This window comes from Giraffa tippelskirchi, chromosome 1 (genome assembly GCF_054371585.1).
Source record: "Giraffa tippelskirchi isolate mGirTip1 chromosome 1, T2T-mGirTip1v1.2.pri, whole genome shotgun sequence".
NCBI classification, from domain to species: Eukaryota; Metazoa; Chordata; class Mammalia; order Artiodactyla; family Giraffidae; genus Giraffa; species Giraffa tippelskirchi.
Genome location: NC_137275.1, coordinates 171,734,530 through 171,755,086, shown reverse-complemented (window position 1 = coordinate 171,755,086; position 20,557 = coordinate 171,734,530). Strand labels below are relative to the sequence as shown.

Sequence of the window (20,557 nt, the reverse complement as noted above, 5' to 3'; positions counted from 1 at the left end):
CAAGCAAAACAATGGCCCTCAGCCCTGGCTGCACATTAGCGTCTCCTGGGAGGCTTTTCTATTGCTGCCCAAGGTACCACCCACCACAGAGCTGGAGCTAAGTATTCTTGGCATGCAGCCAGAGCTTTTGGATTGATTTTTAGAAACCTCCCAGGTGATTCTTGTTAGGCAGTCAAGTTTGAGAACCACTGATACTCTATATGTATCTTATCACTATCTGGAGGCATTCAGTTTGGATTCTACTTTCTTATCAGTCTTTCTGTAGAGGAGAGGGAGACTTCTGGTAATCTCTTCCATGGGCTGACCTAATTAATCTCCATCCAAAGGTAAATTGTGTGGCCAGCATTGAGGATGTTTGTTTAGTTGGGCAGTCCCGAGGGGGCTTCGGTGAGATGAGGTGATGGTAAATTTGACAGCATCTGCAGGTGACATTTTGGAATTCAGGCAGACTGTGTTTGTTTCATTTGAGTCTTGCATGAGCCTAGCGCAGCATCATGCGGAGAGCTTCCAGGGGTAGGGTGGGGGTCAGGAGAAGGAGGAGCTGCATCTTGTTCTCTGGAAGTCACGTTACGGGGCCTTCTCACCCTCCTTTTCCTATTGTCGCTACATGGAAGTTATTTCTTTTTATTCAGAAAAGGCACAGGGATGCAGGTTATGTTGATAACATATACAATGTATAGATATTTTTTATAATAAAAATACCTTACAATTTTGTTTTGTAGAGACATTTTATTAGGAAGTATATATATATTATATATAATATATAGATTATATATAAGTATATGCAATGTATGTACATATTATATAATACAAATTATATATTTTCACTCCTCATTAATAGATATTTTTATTTATTGAGATGGCAGTTCACTAGGTATATAAAACTTAAACACCAAATATCCAACTTCACGTTTAAGCAATAAAGTCTGATATTTATGGGGTAGAATTGCAGGAGATGTTTTTTAATACCAAAAGGAACTCCGATCATGTCTCATATCTGTCTGTTTCTAACTCTTCCAGCCTAACTTTTCTCAGAAAACAAGGCTGAATTTCCAGAAGGGTCTATTAAAGACACATGTGAGGAAATTGAGCACAGTCAGGTAAAAATGATCAGTTTACATGGCTCTTTATAGAAAAGTTTCTCAGAGCTTGATGTATATTAAGACCCCTTGTTTTCTAATTTTTATAACATCTATTTAAATATACTTTTCAGTCCCACTTCCTTATCCAGTTTGAAAAGTCAGAGTATGCATGAGTCTCTGGGGAATAGGGAGGCCAATATTCAGACTTCGGCTGTAGCCCAGGGTCACTGGTTCTCTGGCACATGTTAAACCCAGGCTCTTTCTTCCCATGTCTTATTGGATATTAAAAATGGCGTGGTGCATTTTTCTCCTTACTAAGAACTTGGAATTCTAGCTAGTGTCACAACAAAAGCAAATCCTCCACCAAAATCCTGGGCTGGAGTTTTTCCATTTATCCCAATAGTTCTCTGATTAATCAATGTTGACATTAGTGTGAAAATTGCTTAATCAGCTTGAAATATAATAAGTTGGAAAATGAGAAAGAATAGGATAAAAATGAGAAAGAACTGATTTTCTCCTTCATCATTATCACAAGTAAATCGACCATCCACTGCCCATTGGGAGATAAAGGAGGTTTGAGGTCAGTGATGAGTAATGAGATAGACTGGACCATTGAAATGTTAATTTTTTCCCTAACCTCAAGGCTAGTTATGAACCTACCACATGCAAAGAAATGCTTTTAAAAATCTAGTGAAAAGGGAAAATCTCACAAAGTTACAGTCCAGGAACTAGTGTGACCATTAGGCTGTTTGAACACCTATCCATCCATCTAATATATGTGAAACATTTTCTTTGCATCTTTTAAATTGCACCCAACTTTGTTGCTATCTTAATATACAAAGGGGAACATGTGGAACACTTTCACAATTCAAAACTCCTTGACAAAAGTTAGAATCATCATTGGTGATGCTAGTAAAATTCTTTTTTTTCAAATTTTATTGCAGTATAGTTGATTTACTGTGTTGTGTTTTGCTGCAATACAGCAAAGTAGCTCAGTTATACAAATATGTACTTTCTCATATTCTTTTCCGTTATGATTTATCACAGGATATTGAATATAGTTCCCTGTGCTATACAGTAGGACCTCATTGTTTGTCCACAAAAATTCTTATTATATCCAAAGTCCTTCACAATTTGCTTTCTCTTCACGACAGAGCCACACTCATTTTCTGATGGTAGAGAGGTAACAGATGTCTCATCACCCAGTTTCTTCACTGTGAATGAATGCCATAAACACGTGCCAAGAGGTAAATTAACCCTCAGGTTTGTTTTGGAGTCCTGCCGAGAGAATCATCTGTTTACTTGGTTTTATTGAATTTAGAGGTAGATTTTTATTAACTGGTTAATAAACTGCAGTGTTATCATAGGCAAACCATTCTAGAAAGCGTCCTCTGTTAAAAGCGTTGGTTTTTTTTGTAGGGACTTCCCTGGTACTGCAGTGGCTGGGACTCTGTGCTCCCAACGCAGGGGGCCCAGGTTTGGTCCCTGGTTGGGGAACTGAATCCCACGTGCTTCAAGTAAAGATCCTGCATGCCACAACTAAGACTCCTGTGCAGCCAAATAATTTTTTCTTTTTTTAAAAAGCTTTTTAAAAAATTCAGACAGGGACTCAAATGGGACACAGTAACTAATCAACAGAAACAAATTGTTTAAAGGTTTGTGTATATGTGTCTGGGTGTATGAGTGTGTGTGTAGGCGTGAGTGCGTGGGCATATTTACCAATAAACCTACCTTCAGAGTTAAAAGCATATTCATTAGAAGCTAAAACAGTTGGCTTTTTTTTTTTTTTTTCCCACTGACACATCCTTTTGGAAACTCAAATGTTTCCAGGGAGCTTTGAGACATTGCATCTTATATACTTCACCTTGATTTCCTTTTTCTTTACATTTTTATTTTATATTGGATTATAGTTGATTTATAGTGTTGTGTTTCAGGTGTATGGCAAGGTGATTCAGTTATACATATACATATATCCATTCTTTTTCAGATTCTTTTCCCATATAGATTATTATAGAGCATTGAGTAGTGTTCCCTGTGATATATACTAGTTCCTTGTTGACTATGTATTTTGTATATAGTAGTGTCTATATGCGGAGAAGGCAATGGCACCCCACTCCGGTACTCTTGCCTGGGAAACCCCATGGACGGAGGAGCCTGGTAGGCTGCAGCTCATGGGGTATCGGAGAGTCGGTCACGACTGAGCGACTTCACTTTCACTTTTCACTTTCATGCACTGGAGGAGGAAATGGCAACCCACTCCAGTGTTCTTGCCTGGAGAATCCCAGGGACGGAGGAGCCTGGTGGGCTGCCATCTATGGGGTCGCACAGAGTCGGACACAACCGACGCGACTTAGCAGCAGCAGTAGCAGTGCGTATATGTTAATCCAAAACCCTTATTTTATCCCTCCCTACCCCTTTGGTAATTATTAAGTTTGTTTTCTTAGTCTGAGTCTGTTTCTGTTTTGTAAATATGTTCATTTGTATTTTTTTTTTTTTAGATTCCACATATAAGCAATATTGTGTGATACTTGTCTTTCTCTAACTTTCTTCACTCAGTGACAATCTCTAGGTCCAGCCATATTGCTGCAAATGTCATTATTTTCTTCCTTTTTAACAGCTGAGTAATATTCCATTGTATATATGTACCACATCTTTATCCATTCCTCCTTTGGTGGATATTTAGGTTGCTTCCATGTCCTGGCTATTGTAAATCATGCTGCAGTGAACATTGGGGTACATGCGTCTTTTCACAGTATGGTTTTCTCTGGGTATATATATGCCTAGGAGTCGGATTGCTGGGTAATATGGCAGTTCTATTTTTAGTTCTTTAAGGAGCCTCCATACTGTTCTCCATAATGGTTGTACCAATTTATATTCCCACCAACAGGGTAGGTGGGCTCCCTTTTCTCACACCCTCTCTAGCATTTACTGTTTGTAGACTTTTTGATGATGACCATTCTAACTTGTGTGAGATGATACTCATTATAGTTTTGATTTGCATTTCTCTAATAATTAGTGATGTTGAGCATTTTTTCATGTGGTTTTTGACCATCTGTATATCTTCTTTGGAGAAATGTCTATTAAGGCCTTCTGCCCAATTTTGCTTTTTTTTTTTTTTTTTTGCTTTTGATATGAGCTATTTGTGTATTTTGGAGATTAATCTCTTGTTGCAAATATTTTCTCCTATCTGTGCATAGTCTTTTCATTTTGTTTATGGTTTCCTTTGCTGTACAAAAGCTTTTAAGTTTAACTAGGTCCCATTTGTTTATTTTTGTTTTTATTTTCATTATTCCAGGAGGTAGATTCAAAAAGATATCGCTAGTGATTTATGTCAGAGTGTTCTGCTTAAGAGTTTTATAGTATCTAGCCTTACATTTAGATCTTTAATCAATTTTTAATTAATTTTTGTATATGGTGTTAGAGCATGTTCTAATTTCATCTTTTTTACATGTAGCTGTTGAATTTTCTCAGCACCACTTATTAAAGAGACTGTCTTTTCTCCATTGTATGTTCTTGCCTCCTCTGTTGTAGATTAATTGACCATAGGAGTTTGGGTTTATTTCTGGAATTTCTATTGACCTTGATTTCTGACACCTAAAACTTTGTCAGGTTTAATTAAGTATGATCTAAAGGAACATAAAATAGGTTTCACATTGTTACCATTGCTTTGTACCTTCCCTAAATTTTTAAACATTTTGGCATTTTATGTATCTGTAATTAGCTGTACAGATATGGGCACATTTGTTTCAGTTGGCCATTTATGGATTTGGTTAGAAAATTGTTTGCTTTTGTGTGTATGTGTATAAAGAATAGAAAGCTGACTAGTTTTCTCTTTATTAAAAAACACATTTAATCTGGTCTTTTAGTCATTTAAATAGTTACAGTGGAGCTAGTTGCAAAGAGGTTGAAATCAATAGGAACAACTTGGTATTTGAGGTACATCAAAACTCTACCTTCCATTTATACTGAGAGCTCAAGTGGTTGAATGATGGCATTTGTGGGAGACCATCGTGATTGACCAGTGGTCACCAGTTCTCCCCAAGACCCCAAACTCTCCGGCTCCTATTGTATCTCTGGTTTGTGTTGACATGGAATGTCTTTCCTATTGAGCTGTGTAGAGGCTTCACTTTGGGGGTTAATCATCATTTATTATTATTATCATGCATGATCACTATAATTTGGATCAGTCCATTTGTAGAGCCCTGACAGTGTTAGGAATTTCTCCAAACAAGAAAGTCTTTCTTTGCAAGTTCAAGTTAGTTCTTGGTGTGCTAGAATGAGACCATGACTGATATAAAGTTGAATTTGGCTCTGCCTCTCATTTACATCAACAACCTTGGACAGGTCACCAATGCTTTTAGTCTTTGTATTTCCGTCCTTAACTGAAGGCTATGTTGGCTCCCTGTGATATTACAAAATTTAAACATATAAGTAACCTACCTTCAGAAGCAAAAAATTACATTTTGCTGTGACCTAAAATTATTACTTTTCTCACTAAGATTTTATTTTTTGTTATTTTATCTTACTAACTTCCTAATTAATGAGACATTACACCAGGTATTAACATAATGTTATATATAGCATGTCAGCATAAGTTATTTTTTTTCATATAACCTAGGAGTTCTTTTCAGATATAGTATCTGCATCTCCTGCATCTACTCTCACATTTCACCATGAGAACAAGCATCTGTGGACAATAATGTCCCTCACAGAAATCTTGGGTCACAATGATAGACAGATGAGACAGGATTCACGCAGTGTCTTTCAAGTTGCTTGATTTCCTTAAAAAATTTTAAATGTCAAGGTTAAAGGATTGAAGAAGAATCTTGCTTAGCATATTGTCTACTGAAAAAAATAACACAACATGAGAGTTATGAGTTAAATTTTATTTGGGGCAAAACGAAGACTATAGCTCTGGAGACAGCTTTTCAGATAGCTCTGAGGACCTGCTCTGAAGAGGCAGGGTGGAAGGTCAGTATATATGTGATTTTGGTGAAGGGGAAGTGCATGCAATCAGGCACATACCTTTTTTCAGAAGGTTGCTGCTGGTCATGAGGTGCAGATGTCACCATGAAGAAAGTTAGTGCTTTTCTAGATATGAGGAGATGCAAGAACTGGGCTCATAAAATCTTCTCCTGAAAGTATCTAACTATCTGAAGACCTGTTCTGACAGTTTTTCCCAGAGCACAGAGTGCCTGATTCCTGATCTCTGCCCTGAACTCGGTTCAGGGGATGTTGAAGATCAGCTGCATAAGCTCATGATTTAATTCTTGTGGAGGGAGATGGCAAGTGCCAATTTGTAGTTGGCAAAATGATGTGATTTCTTGTGATTTCTTCACTCCCTCCCTCAAAGAGAAGTGTCCAGGTTGGACCAGAAAGTTGGTAGCTCTGGCTTTCCACACCTGACTGTAACCCAGGCGGTGGGCTTTGTTTCAAGGGAAACCAGGAACTTGTCCTTTTGATCACACTCTCCATTTTCTTATCCACAAAGGACAAGTCATCACCACTGTAGAGTTTTTCGTTTTTATTTTTCCCATTTGGCCAGAGATGACCCTTCTCACTATTAGTAAAGGTGATCAACCACACCTAACCTCATTGCAAAGTACATTCAATATGGGTATGAAAGTCTGCTTATGCTAGTTTTGCATCCCAGCTTCCAGATGGGTAGTATTTCTGCCACTAGAGGTTAATGTGAATGGCTGATGATGCCTAACACTCATGGCCACCTAGGAAACTTAGAGATGAAGACCCAACCCATATCAATAGTAGACACTTGCTGTGTCTTTTTTATGAATTAAGTGAATGTACAAGCTACAAGTGCTTTCTTGATGAAAAGCTGGGCCCAGGAGGCAATAAAACGGACAGCTAGCCTAGAATCCTAGGGCTTCCAGAGTCTGACATTGACTGGCTTTTCTTGAAGCAGGGTGCCCTGAGTGAAGATCTCTCAGTTGCCCCCATCTCCTCAGTGACTGTCCACAGCTCTTGCAGGAACACCTGCCCCATGCCAGTGTCAGTGGTTCTCTTTCCAGTGGTTGAGAGCATTACAGCGCAGTCTCTCCTGGCTGCTGTATCATGTCTGTTTCCTTCAGCTCTCAGACAAAGGTGGTGCCCCCCAAAATATGCCTTTTGAATTCCAGGTGGACAGTATTAGAAATCTCCGGTTGTTACATCATGGTTTTGGCATTAAAAACAAAATATAATCATCCAAATAGGCTTTTTTTTTTTTTTTTTACACAAGCATCCTAGCTTTGGAATCAGCATCTCGACTGCTACCCTCTCTCTCCTTCAGCTCTGAACACAGTGACCTCCTGTCTCTTGACCCCAGGAGTCCTGATGCTCCTTCAAGTCCAGGACTTTGCACATGGTCTTCTTTGCTCTTCCCTCCTCTCTTTGCCTAGCCAAGTCTTTCTTGGTCTCCACTAGACATGAAGGCCAAGAACATGTGGGCATCCACATACCTTTGCAACTCCAGCACTGACATACACGCAGGCCAGTTTGCCAAAAAACTATTCACTGAAGAACCAATATCTGGGGCAAAGAAATCTGATTTTTAGGATCCCACACATAGGTTTTGTTGTGTTTGTGTTTTTTTAGCAAGCATCTTGGCTTTGACATGAGCATCTCGACTGCTACCCTCTCTTTCCTTCAGCTCTGAACAAAGTGACCTCCTATCTTTTGTCCCAGGTGATCTTAGGGTGACATTCTGGCTTCTCCTGAGCTTGTCTCTGACAAGCCTTCCGGCCTCATCTGCTCTCCCTGGTGGATTATGTCTTCCAGCACATCCCATGCCTCTCAGTTTTCTCATCTTCTGCATCCATTGGAGCATCCTGACACCCATTCCCTCTGCACTCATAAACAGCTAACTTCATTTATTCGTCTTGAGTAAGGTATCCAATGTAGTAGCAAACTTTCTTTGATACCTTCCTCTCCCATCTTCCCTGGGATGAGGCATTCTTTCCAGTACACCCATAGCAGGTTGTATTAACAAAGTACATTGTAATTATTTATGCATCTCTCCCACTTCAGTCTAGGAGATCTTTGAGAGTAGAAATCATATTCTGTTTATCTCTGCATTCCTTTAGGCTCATTAATTATTAGCAAAGTGACATTAAGACCTGTGTGAAGTTGTCATGAACCCCACGTTTCCTGAGAGCTTTGCCCATGGGGTGAAATCCACAATCTCAGAGGATGACTGAGCTGTTCTTTACATGATGGTTTTTGCATTCCCTTTGGAATTGTGATAATGGGCAAAAAGGAACAGAGTCTATAAGACCATATTTTTCTTTTTCTAAGAAATATTGAGCAATTGGAAATATTGCTTCTGAGTTTTAGGATAGTTCAAAAAGCCTTGCAGAGTTATGGGGCTCCAAATCCCTTGCAGTAAGCTTGGGATAGGGCATATTCAGCCCTTGGGATGTGTTTAGTGAACTACAAAAGTACTCCAACTGTGAGAGCTGGGTCAGTGGTGATGATTCTTCAAGCTGAATCACCAGGCAATGGTTTTGGAATCCCACGGGGCTAAAAAAAAAAAAAAAAAAAAGGTGCCATAGGAAGAATGGCTTTTTGATGAGCTTGAGAGAGACTCAATAAATAACCCTCTTCAACAACCAAATTCTAAAGTGATAAAGAAATAAGACAAAGAAGTAAGGTGATCAGTTCATTATTGCTAAAGCTAAGGATAGAGAAGGTGTCTCATAACTAAGGCATCTGACCTTTCTAATACTGAATCCATAATGTGATAGACTGACCCATAGGGTCATCATTAGCTCTGGGAGACCCAGGCTTTACCCACAGGGGCAGGCCTCCAATAGCACAGAAGAGAGGAAGGAGCAGAGGGCAGGACTGCCCCTCAGCTGACATGCCCCCCTAGGGAGAGTGGTTGTCACCTGTGTCATAGCATGTGTCAGAGGCCCTCTCTTCCTGTACTTAGCTCCCTCATGGAGAGAACTGTATATACTTTTGGGCATTAAAATGAGTGTGAATCTGTGCTGTGCTTTATTGAAGATGTTCCGTGGTGGCTCTGTGGTAAAGAATCTGTCTGCAATGCAGGAGTCACAGGTTCCATCCTTGGGTTGGGAAGATCCTGGAGGAGGGCATGACAACCCACTCCAGTATTCTTGCCTAGAGGATCCCATGGATAGAAGAGCCTGGAAGACTATAGTTCATGAGGTCGCAAAGAGTCGAACATGACTGAGCAACTAAGCACGCATCATTTTATCTTAAGCAATTCTTCAGTGTGGGTGCTAGCAGTTGCCCCCACTTTAGAGATATACAAACTGAGGTTTATGGAGGTTGAATGACATCCCCAAGATCACACAGGGGTTGTGTGTCAGAGCTGAAGCTGAACCCAGGCAACTTCCCAGGCAGAGCTGTTAACCCCTATGCTTTGAACTTCGCTATGGTCATATAAGGCCATGTGCAGTGGAGGTCCTGGGTCGTCATTTACAGTTAATTATGAAAGCAGTAAACGATGTGAAAGGAGGATTCTCTGTCTTGAAATCTCTATTCCTGGCTGCTCTCATTAATTCCTTTCTCCCTGGCTGGAATCCAACCAGCTCACACAACTGTCAGTGCTATCTCAATCAGTATTTACACAAAAGGGTCATGCAATTAAAAAAAAAAAAAAGCCAGAAATATCAGAATGTTAGTACATCTGTTGGATGAAGTTTAAGGATTGGTGAGCTCTCTGTTGAGTGGATTTGAAATGGTTGCTTGGAGAATATATTTTTTTCTTTCCCTAGATGAGCAAAGTAAACAAACCAGAAATGATTTCAAATTTGTTTTGCAAATTGGAACAATCAAAATATAACAGTGACCTTCGAACCAATGCCAGAGAGTTAGGAAAGATCAAATAAAATCTGAAGAATATATTCTGATAGTGGCATAAATGGGGTTCCTTTTGGCTTTGACATTCTGCCTGGATTGCATCTCAAGAGCAGTTATGTGTTTTAACCCATTTCACCCCGATCTATTCAGACCTCTAGACCTGCTCATGAGCATGGTTTAATTCAGTTGGAAAAATCACAGGAGGAGTAAGAAGAGGGCTGTGAACATGATCTCTTTCTGCATGCTAAGCTGCTTCAGTCATGTCTGACTCTTTGTATTCCTACGGACTGTAGCCCACCAGGCTCCTCTATCCATGGGATTCTCCAGGCAAGAATACTGAAGTGGGTTGCCATGCCCTCTTCCAGGGGATTTTCTCAACCGAGGGATCAAATCCACATCACCTGCAGCTTCTGCATTGCAGGCAGGCAGATTCTTTACCACTGAGCTACCAGGGAAACCCATGATCACACTCATCTCCCCCAAAGCACACATACTTGCTGCACCACCAAACTCTCTGTCTCAGTGAAGAGCAGTCTCTGCCTCCCAGTGCCTTAGCAAGCTGGCATAGGGCACCTGTACCGAGAACATGGATCTTCTGCTTTTTGTCCAACTTTATGGACCCTTTGACACGCTTGGGGTCTAAGAGTAAGGGAGCAAAGCAGGAATTAAAATTGTGTCCAGCTAATTAGCTGGATAATTTGGACAAGTTAGTGGTCCACTCTAAGCTTGCTTCCTTGTTTTAAAAGGAGGGACTGGACTGATGGATCTTTAAATTTTTGAACTGTAGAGGCATGAGGGATCCATCTTAGAACTAGAGAATAGCACAGTGAGGACATTATAGGATTTTATAAGGTTATGGTCAGCTTGGGAAAATTCTTTTAACTTCTATTCTTTCCTGCCTTAAAAAAAATAAACTTTTTTTTTTCCTTTTTGAGACAAGAAAATGTCTAGTGCCCTGCAATCTTGGAGCTTGAGTTTCAACTCCCATAATATGGAGATAGTTCGGTGCCTTCCTGACTTTGGCTGGTTTTGAGACCATCTTCCCTGGCCCCCAAAGGCTGGACTCTGTCATCACTTACCACATAATCTTTGAATCTTAGAGCATCTCCAGACAAGATGTCTCCTCATTCTCTCCCTTTTCTCTCCGTGGACACTTTTCAACTTTTGTACTTAACTTCTGTCTGCTCTGGGAGCTACCTACTAATGATATCCTAGGAGCCTCATATAGAAAAGGCCAAAGGAAACATTGCTTCTCTGTCTCCCTGGCTGTCCCAGGGGCATCTTGGAGGCTGCTCCTTAGTGAGATGCCCAGAGGCCATTGACTGGGAATCAAACTTAAATGTGTGACAAAGACCCATCTGAGAGCAGTGTGCTTTGGCATAAGGACTGAAGGATATTCTTACTGTGCTCAGGCTCATCTGTTTAAATGTGATTAAACATTCTTGACTAATATTGAAATAAAGTACTTATTTCATCAGTTCTGGTGAGGCAAAAGCCCTAAAGTGTCAACCCAATGAGGATATATTCAAAGGGAGATTCATCCTGAATCCCACTCAGGAAGTATGATTATAGAGTCGGATTTTCAGAGCTTGAAAGAACCCTCAAGTATCCTCTAGGTCAACTCAAGATCTTTTCTATTTGGTTTAGGTAATTGAAGTCTAAAGAGATTAAAAGCTGTGCCTAAGGCAAGTGAGGACTGGGAAGAATCCCATAGGGTTCTGTTTCATGTCAATCTAGTAGGGATCTAAACATGAGGCTTCAAGTGAGGTTCTGAGGTTTGAAACATCACCTTGTTAGTTGTGAAGATCATAAATTGAAGAGGCATCTATAAAGTACTGTCTCTTTATTTTTCAATTCATGCTTTATATAGATTGGGGCATTATTTTATTTTTGTGCTTTTCAAGTAACTGTTCCTCTCAATTTTTTTTAAGAAAAATTTCACAACTGGAAAAATTGTTGAAAGAATAGCACAATGAACACTTATGTACCCACTGTTAGTTGTTAGTATCTTGTGATTCTCTCCATTCCTTCCTGTCCCTCTCTGTACTTTTTGCTCATGTATAATCACACACACACTATCTTTATGTAAGTAAAAGTCAGCTGTAAGCATTGTGATGTCACCCTTAAGTACTCCAACCAGTGTCTGCTCAGAGCCAGAGCATTCTCCCACAGAACCACAATCACTTTAGCATGCCCAGGGAAGTTCACTTTGTAGCTTTAATATTATACAGTAAAAAAAGATATATCCAGATGTCTCCATATGCCCCCAATATGCCCTTTACAGTCTATTTTTTAATCTAGGAAAGAATCAGGAATCGCATTTAGCAGTCATCCTTATTCTCCTTTGAATTACAATATCCCCCATCTTCTAATTTTTGTCTCAAGTGATAGTGATAGTTTAAAGAGTTTTGGCCAATTACCTTATAGAATGTCCTATATAAATATAGGATTTATATTTTTGTTTTCTCATTAGATTTAAATATTTGGGCAAGAAAAAAATATAGAGGAAACCCCATACACCACAGGTATAAAAGATGTAGTCACTTTGAAAGAGAGTCAGGCAGCTCCTCAAAAGGTTAAAACAGAGTTCCATATGACCCAGCAATTCCTCTCTTAGGTATATACCCAGCAGAATTGAAAACGTAGCTTCACACGAAAACCTGTAAATATATATTCATAGCAGCACTATTTGTAATTGAAAAAAGGGGAGACAACACTAATGGATAATAAAATGTGGCATATCCACACAATGAAATATTGTTTGGTAATAAAAAGAAATGAGGTACTGATGCATGCTGCAACGAGCATGAAAACATTATGCTATATGAAAGAAGCCAGTGACAAAATGTCATATTTTATAGAATTCAATTCATATGAAATTTCCAGAAGAAGCAAATCCAGAGAGAGAGGGGAGATTTGTGGTTATCCAGGGCTGGGGGAATTGGAGGAAATGGAAAGTGACTGCTAAGGGGTATATGGTTTCTTTTGGAGGTAGTTAAAATATTCTAAAAATTGTAGTGATAGATGCACAATTCTGCAAATATAACTAAAAGTTACTATTGAATTGTGCACTTTAAGTTGTATATGATATGTGTATGGTATGTGAATTGTATCTAAACAAAATTGTTACTAGAAAATAAAGAATACCATGTGGTGATGTGTCCTCCCCATTGGGCACTTTAAGAGCTACTTAATCCCGATTTGTCCTGCTATTGTTGATGCTAAGCTTTGATCACTTGGGCAGCATGGCTCCTGTCATATCCCACCATTGTGTAGGGGTCTCTCACCTTGAGATTAATAAGTAATCTGAAGGGTGACACTTAACCGCTGTGTGGACATCCTGTTCTCCACCTATTAGTATCCACTGGTGATCCTTGCAAGTAAGATCAATTTCACAGATGAATACAAAATGATTTTTAATGGTCATATTTCTTCCATTTATTAACTTGTAGCTTTCTGTAGAGAAAGTATGCTTCTCCCTCTTTTCAGTTTGGTTCAGTCACTCAGTTACATCTGACTCTTTGCAACCCCATGGACTGCAGCATGCCAGACTTCCCTGTCCATCACCAGCTCCCAGAGCTTGCTCATGCCCATTGAGTCAGTGATGCCATCCATTATTAAGAAGAATTATCATATGACCCAGCAGTTCCACATCTGAGTGTGTCCCCAGAAGAACTGGAAGCAGAGACATATACTTGTGTGTTCATGCCAGGATCATTCACTGCAGCCAAAACGTGGGAACAACACACATGTCCATCTACAGACGAGTGGATCAAAAAAAGGTGATGTATATGTTCAGTGGATATCATGCCACCTTAAAAAGGAACGGAATTCTGATACATGCTACAGCATAGGTGAATGTGGAACATGTTATGCTGAGTAAAATAAACTGACACAAATTGATTCCCCTTATATGAGGTACATGGAGTGATCAAATGCATAGACACAGAAAGTAGAATGGTATTTGCCAGGGCTGGGGGGAGGTAGGAATGAGGAGTTATTGTTTAATAGATCCAGAGTTTTGGTTTTCAAAGATGAGAAAATTCTGGTGATGGATGATGGCTGCACAACAAGGTGAATGTATTTGATTCTGCTGAAGTGTACACTTAAAAAGTTAAGATGGTAAATTTAATGTTTATGCATATTTTATCACAAAATCCCTCATTAGATTCCTGTTTACTCTTTTTTGTTTCAATATATTATCATTATTACTCTTTCTGATACTGGAAATTGGCCACCAGGAAGCCCTTCAAGCTACTCCTGTTCCCTCTTGGACACAGCCATCCATCCCTGATTCCAGTTACAGAGGGATTGTAGTCAGAAACCAAGATGAGATGCTTAGTGAGCTCATCATTTAGTCGTCATCCGCTTCTCACACTTTGATTAGATAGAGCTAGGAAAACAAACACACACTCACGTATATGCACACATGCCTACTACTTATGCACACACATGCACATATGCACACACATGCAAATATATTTAGACATATTCTTGATTAGTCTCCAATTTAAATCTAATGCCACATTTTCCCCACCTCACCTCAGTTCATATTTATCCCCCTTCTTCCATAGGAACAACTCTGATTCCCAAGAATACCTACATATTTACTAATTTGCTCTATCCTTCAGTGAGCAAAAGAGTTTCAGATTTATCATACTAACACCACAAATCATTTTAAACACTAAAGAATAAAATTCACATGTTCAGATTACTAGCAGTGCTAAAAGTATTTTCTGGACCTGTTTTCCTTTCTTCCTTACTGAGCAGGGAGGGTGAGATTAAGGTCACGGTGGTGTTTGTGTTATTCAGTCGCTAAATTGTGTCCAACTCTTTGCGACCCCGTGGACTGCTCCTCTGTCCTCCACTATCTCCCAGAGTTTGCTCAAATTCATGTCCATTGAGTTGGTGGTGATGGTGGTGTTGATAGAGATTAAAAAGAGAAAGGAAGAGGAGAGTGGAGGGATGAGGAGAGAGAAAGAGAATGAGAAAGCGTTTCAACATTTCAAGTTTTCCCATGAAAAACCCCACTAAATAAAAGTGAGGTATAGTAGAAGTAAGAATTGGGAGGAGAGGAGCCAATTGATTTTTAAAAAATTTTTTTAAAGAATCTGGTTTGCTGACTTTTGGAGTAAACGCTTTGTATGTTTACTTAGACAAGAAATAGTACAGAAGGTTAGACTCAGTGAACATAGAGAGAAAGACAGATGTTTTTTATGAATTCCGATAAGATTTTTATCCTGTGTGGGGAGTTCAGTTGCTGCATTTGGCTTTGATGGTGACATTTTCTCAGATGTGGCATTTGATCCGGCAGACATGCTCTACATGGTTGTTCTTGAAACGAGGAATTGATTTATTTTTCAAAGGTTCTCCTGTCTTTGGAAGAGAACCAAATCTCTCTTTCAAGATGGGAAAATAACTTCCTTTGGAGACCTAACCTCTTTCTCACCCCAGCAAGCCATTTGGCCTTTTGTGTACAAGTTGGGTAAGCATACTTAAACATGAGATTCTTTTTCTTCCTTACTGAATGCTCAAACAAGCTGTTTTTCCTGCTATGGAGTATTCTGATTTCTAAGAGAGATGGTGAGATGGTAGTGAAGACACTCTGAAACAGGCATTCCAAGACCTATGTTGGTCATGGGTAATGAGTCTTCTCGGGAGATTTTTCCTCTGTAAACATTCCTGGCACTTGGTCTTCGCAAGAGAGCTCTGTGTGGTCCTGACAAGGTTGCCTTGCAGGCTGAAGGCCTATGGGAAGCAGGTTCCCTGTGAAAGCAGGCCTCGTGAAACAACGCTTCGGTTTGTATAGTCTCAAGTGTGTGATCAAATATTTAAGGCCTTTAAAAAATGACAGTGTTTATAAGGGCCCTTGCAAAGAATTTCTGATGGAAGACAGCAAAAAGATCTGTTTCCATTACTCATAGCTTCAGTCCGCTGTGATGGGAGTTGTTTAAATTTTCAGTTCTTAGATGGAAACTTAACAAAAGTGGACGATGAAAGTTGTTGGAATTGGTAATTTGGGGCCAGGATGAGTAGAGAGGTGAGATGCGTCTCCCTGGAGGCAACTTTGTGTGCAAGCCATCCATTGCTTCTCCCCTGGAATCCATGTGTTCTGGCCTGTGTAGGATGTAAATATCTTTGTGTGCTCAGTCAAGTTAGATATTTGTTATATTCCACAAAACATTTTTAGAAATCAGTGCAAGCACATATTAATAGTTCATGTCCAGAGGAGTGGGGAAATGGGGAGGGATAGTAACATTATGTATTTTCTGAAGTCAATTTTCACTTAGCAAGTTCCTCTGTATTTCTATGGGAAGTTCAGCTGAAGCTTTTGAAATTGTTGCACAGAAATGGTTTACTCAGCATGAAAGCGTTTACTGGGTGCCTCCTATCCAGGTTCCTTACCTTTTATAGCTTTATCTCTCCCTAAAACTCCTTGAAGGTCAACCCATGAGGACTGGTATTCATCACACCCCACTGGAAACAGTTGGTTAACTCATGAAGACTGGCATTCAAAACAGGTCCTGCCATGTTTGTGCATTAAATGCACTACCATGTGTAAAATAAATGGCTCTTGGGAACCTGCAGTATAGCACAAGGAGCTCAGCTCAGTGCTCTGTGATGACCTAGAGGGATGGGATAGGGGTGGTGAGAGGGAGGTGTAAGGGGGAGGGGATATATGTATATATATAGCTGATTCACTTCATTGTACAGCAGAAACTAACATAATATTGTGAAGCAATTGTAATCCATTTTTTTTAAAAAGAAAGAAATGGAGTCTTTCGCTTCCAGAAAATTGGAGTAGACATACTTTTCCCTATTCATCCTGTTACGTACAAATGAAAGCCCTGAATGTTATAGGAAGACTCTGAAAGGTAGAGAGGAGAAGGAAGACTGGCAGAGACCTCAGGACCCCAGGAGGAACACAGTGCAGAGTCCCCTGAGTTTCTGTATTACATCATATATTCCAGACTTGGGTCTGAAGATGCCAGTAACTTTGCAATACAACAGGCACAGATGAAAAGTCATCCAGCAAGGCTACTCTTTCTAGCTGAGAGACCAGGAAAAGGCAGTCTAGCAAGACAGAAAACTTCTAAGCAATAACCACTCTACTCCAGCCAAACACCACAAAAAAACTGGTTCATCCCACTCATGCCAGCAAAATGTCAGAAGGGAACCAAGACATCTACTGTCACCAGGCTCCAACAACCCGCCTCAGCCCCTCTGCTGGAACAGTGTCAGAGAGAGCTAGAACTTACTTCCCCTCGGGAGGTAACGAGGGGCCCTGCCTCTCCTACGGGGTTGATGTCATACCAGGCCAAGTGAAGGTTCAGGACTTTTATCATGGCCCACTAGTGTTTTCAGGGTAGCTAAGATTTGTTTTAACCAGATGTGGCAAGACATGAAGATTCAGAAATGACTCATGAAGAGAGAAGTTGATCATGACAGTTCTCTCGAAACAGGAGGCATAGCACACCACTCAGGGCTTCACAGGGAATCACTGGGGTGTGTCAGATGCAGAAGGAGCAGGAGAGAATTTGACAAGACTCTTTATTGTGGTTTCCATGCCAAAGAATGGATGAGGCAGGGTACATAGACCTAAGATTGGCCAGTTTGAATAATTGCAGCAAGCTCTGGACTGTTGGGCTTCCCTGGTGGCTCAAACAGTAAAGAATCTGCCTGCAACGCAGGAGACCCAAGTTCGATTCCTGGATCAAGAAAATCCCCTGGAGAAGGGAATGACAACACCCTCCAGTATTCTTACCTGGAGAATTCCATGGACAGTGGAGCCTGGTGGACTATAGTCCATTAGATCGCAAAGTCAGACACAACTGAGTGAGTAACACTGTCACTGAACTTAAGGGGTTGTCCTGAGTTACCTAATACCTGGTTCTGGGGTATTTAGGTCAGAGGAACAGGGTCCCAACATACAAGAGCCCGATATAAGAAGTGGTTGTAGGTTTGGACTCTGAATTGGTTGGTTTGTATATGAAAGGTGCTCTCACAGGGAAGTCATTTATTTTCTCTAGGGATTGCCTAGCTGTGGAGGGGCCATTCCTCCTGGCTCAGCAAGGCTCCTGATATCAAAGCTTTATAAAATGAAAGACATGGTTAATACAAAGAGTAACAAATCCACCCCTCCCAGTGGTGGTGATCACACGGTGATCAGCAATGAGTCTCTCTCCTACCTCTCCCAGCAGAGAAGTGTCCATAGAAGTCAGGAAGGATCCAGGATTCCCATCCTTACTATGCATTATCAAGCAGCCCTGGCTTCCTCCACTACTGGAGCAGGGTAAAGCAGTTAAAATAGAATTCAGAGTCTCATAATATAATATCCAAAATGTTCAGAGTAATTGAAAATCATTCATCATGCCAAGTATTTGGAAGATCTCAGATTGAATGAAGAAGATAGTATATGTCAACACCAAGGTGGCTGAGATGTTAGTATTATGATGATAAGATTTAAAGCAGCCAAGGTGAAAATACATGAGCAGTTACGAACATGCTAGAGAGAAAGATTCAACAACAACAACAAAAATAAAGATATAAAGAAGAAGCAAATAGAAATTAAAGCTACAGAATACAATAACCAAAACAAAATACTCAGTGATGAGCTTAATAGCAGCATGGTTGAGACAGAGGAAGAAGCCATGAATTGAAAGATAGTCTATTGGAAATTACATATAATCTGAATAACAGAGAGAAAGTAGACTTTAACATCATGTTAAAAGGATGGAAACATAACCTAAAAACAGGGAAAAATATTTTCAAACCCTACATCCAATAAAAGACTGGAACTAGAATATGTTAAAAAAAAAAACTCTCAAAACTCAGCACTAAAGAAAAGCAATCCAATTAGAAAATAGACAAAAGACATAAGGAGACATTTCACTGAAGAAGATAGATAGGTGACAAATAAACCCATGAAATGATGTTCAACATCATTAGCCATCAGGGAAAAGCAAATTAAAATCACAATGAGCTGTCTCATCAGAATGGTTAAAATAAAAAGTAGTGAAAGCATCAAATGTTGGGGGAAAGGTGGAGAAACTGGGTCACTCATACACTGCTGGTGGGAAGGTAAAATGGTACAGCCACCCCAGAGAAGAGCTTGGCAGTTATCTTAAACAAATCAGTTGACCATATGACCTGGGAATTGCACTCCTGGACATTTATCCCAGAGAAATGAAAACTGTGTTCACACAGAAGCCTGTACGCGAATGTTCGTAGCCACTGTATTTGTAGTAGTTCCAAATTGGAAACAACCCAGATGCCTTTCTTAAAGGTGGATGGTTAAACTGTGGTGCCTCTGTACCGTGGAAGGCTATTCTGCGATAAAGAAGGAACTGTTGCTATGCTGGGCGAATAAAGCCAATCCTAAAAGGTTACATGCTATATGATTCTGCTTGTGTAATATTCTTGAAATTATAGACTTACAGAAAAAGAAAAAAGATTAGTAGTCATCAGAATGGAATGGAACCAGGATGAAAGCTGTGGCTATGAAAGAACAACATATGGGATCTTTATGCTAATTGGAGATGTTCTGTATCTTGACTATATTAGTGTTGAGACCTCTCTGTATTGTTTTATTTATAACCACATGTGAATCTACAATTATATCAACATAAAAAGTTTGAATATGTAGATAGTAATATACTCTTCCTCTCAGTATAGTTCACTCCCCAAGATTCATCCTAAAGGAATAATCAGAGGTTGGCAAAAAGAGCCTAGATCCTAAATATTTAATAAGAGAAAGACTAAATTATGACACATCCCTGGCTTAAATACTATGTAGTTAGCAAGAATCATATTCCAGAATGTTCATTTTATTTTCCTTATTCTTATTTTTTTAATGCACATAAATGTTATGTAGCTCTTTTTGTACACATGTCTTGCTTTCTGTCTCTGTCACTCAGTTGTATACAACGATTTTGCAACACCATGGACTATAGCCCGCCAGGCTCCTCTGTCCTTGGGGTTTCCCAGGCAAGAATACTGGTATGGGTTGCCATTTCCTCCTCCAAGGGATCTTTCTGACCCAGGGATCGAACCCATGTTTCCCGCATCTCCTGTATTTGCAGGCAAATTCTTTATTGCTGATCCATCAGGGAAGCCTGTTTCTTGCTTTACGGTAAAAACGTGCAAAAATTTTCAGTCTACTTAATAACATGATTTACACAGTCCAAATGGAAAAAAACCCACAATATTCAGTTCTCTGCAATGCAGTCATGAATTTGTTTGAAAAAGTTATGTATAAATTATAAAATACTAAAGGAGATTTACCAAGATGTTGACAGTGGACATCTCTGGTGGTAGTGATGTTTTTATATTTCTTTAATTATTCTTCTGGAATTAATAATTCAAGAATTTACAGTGAACTTTTTATAATTATGATAAATGGAATGAGCTTTTGAAATCAGGGAACAATACAAATGTTATTTAAGAGAGCAGTGGTCTGATGTTGGTGCTTGAAGGTGTCAAGGCTAAAGACTTGGAGGTAAACACATGGCTAAATTACTTACCCTTTCCTTAATACCATCTTATATTTCCCATATGTTTGTGGAATTCCCCACATAGTAGCACTATGCTTATTACTCTTTCCAATCTAATATGCTTGACATTTGCCCTCTCACTTCAGGCCAAGGTGC

General features: G+C 39.7%; 1 protein-coding gene across 1 annotated transcript in view; it reads left to right on the top strand.

Moving 5' to 3' along the window:
* The window catches only part of GNA14 (G protein subunit alpha 14), a 190,621-nt gene that overhangs the window by 124,041 nt on the left and 46,023 nt on the right, over positions 1-20,557 (top strand). The window lies entirely within an intron of this gene.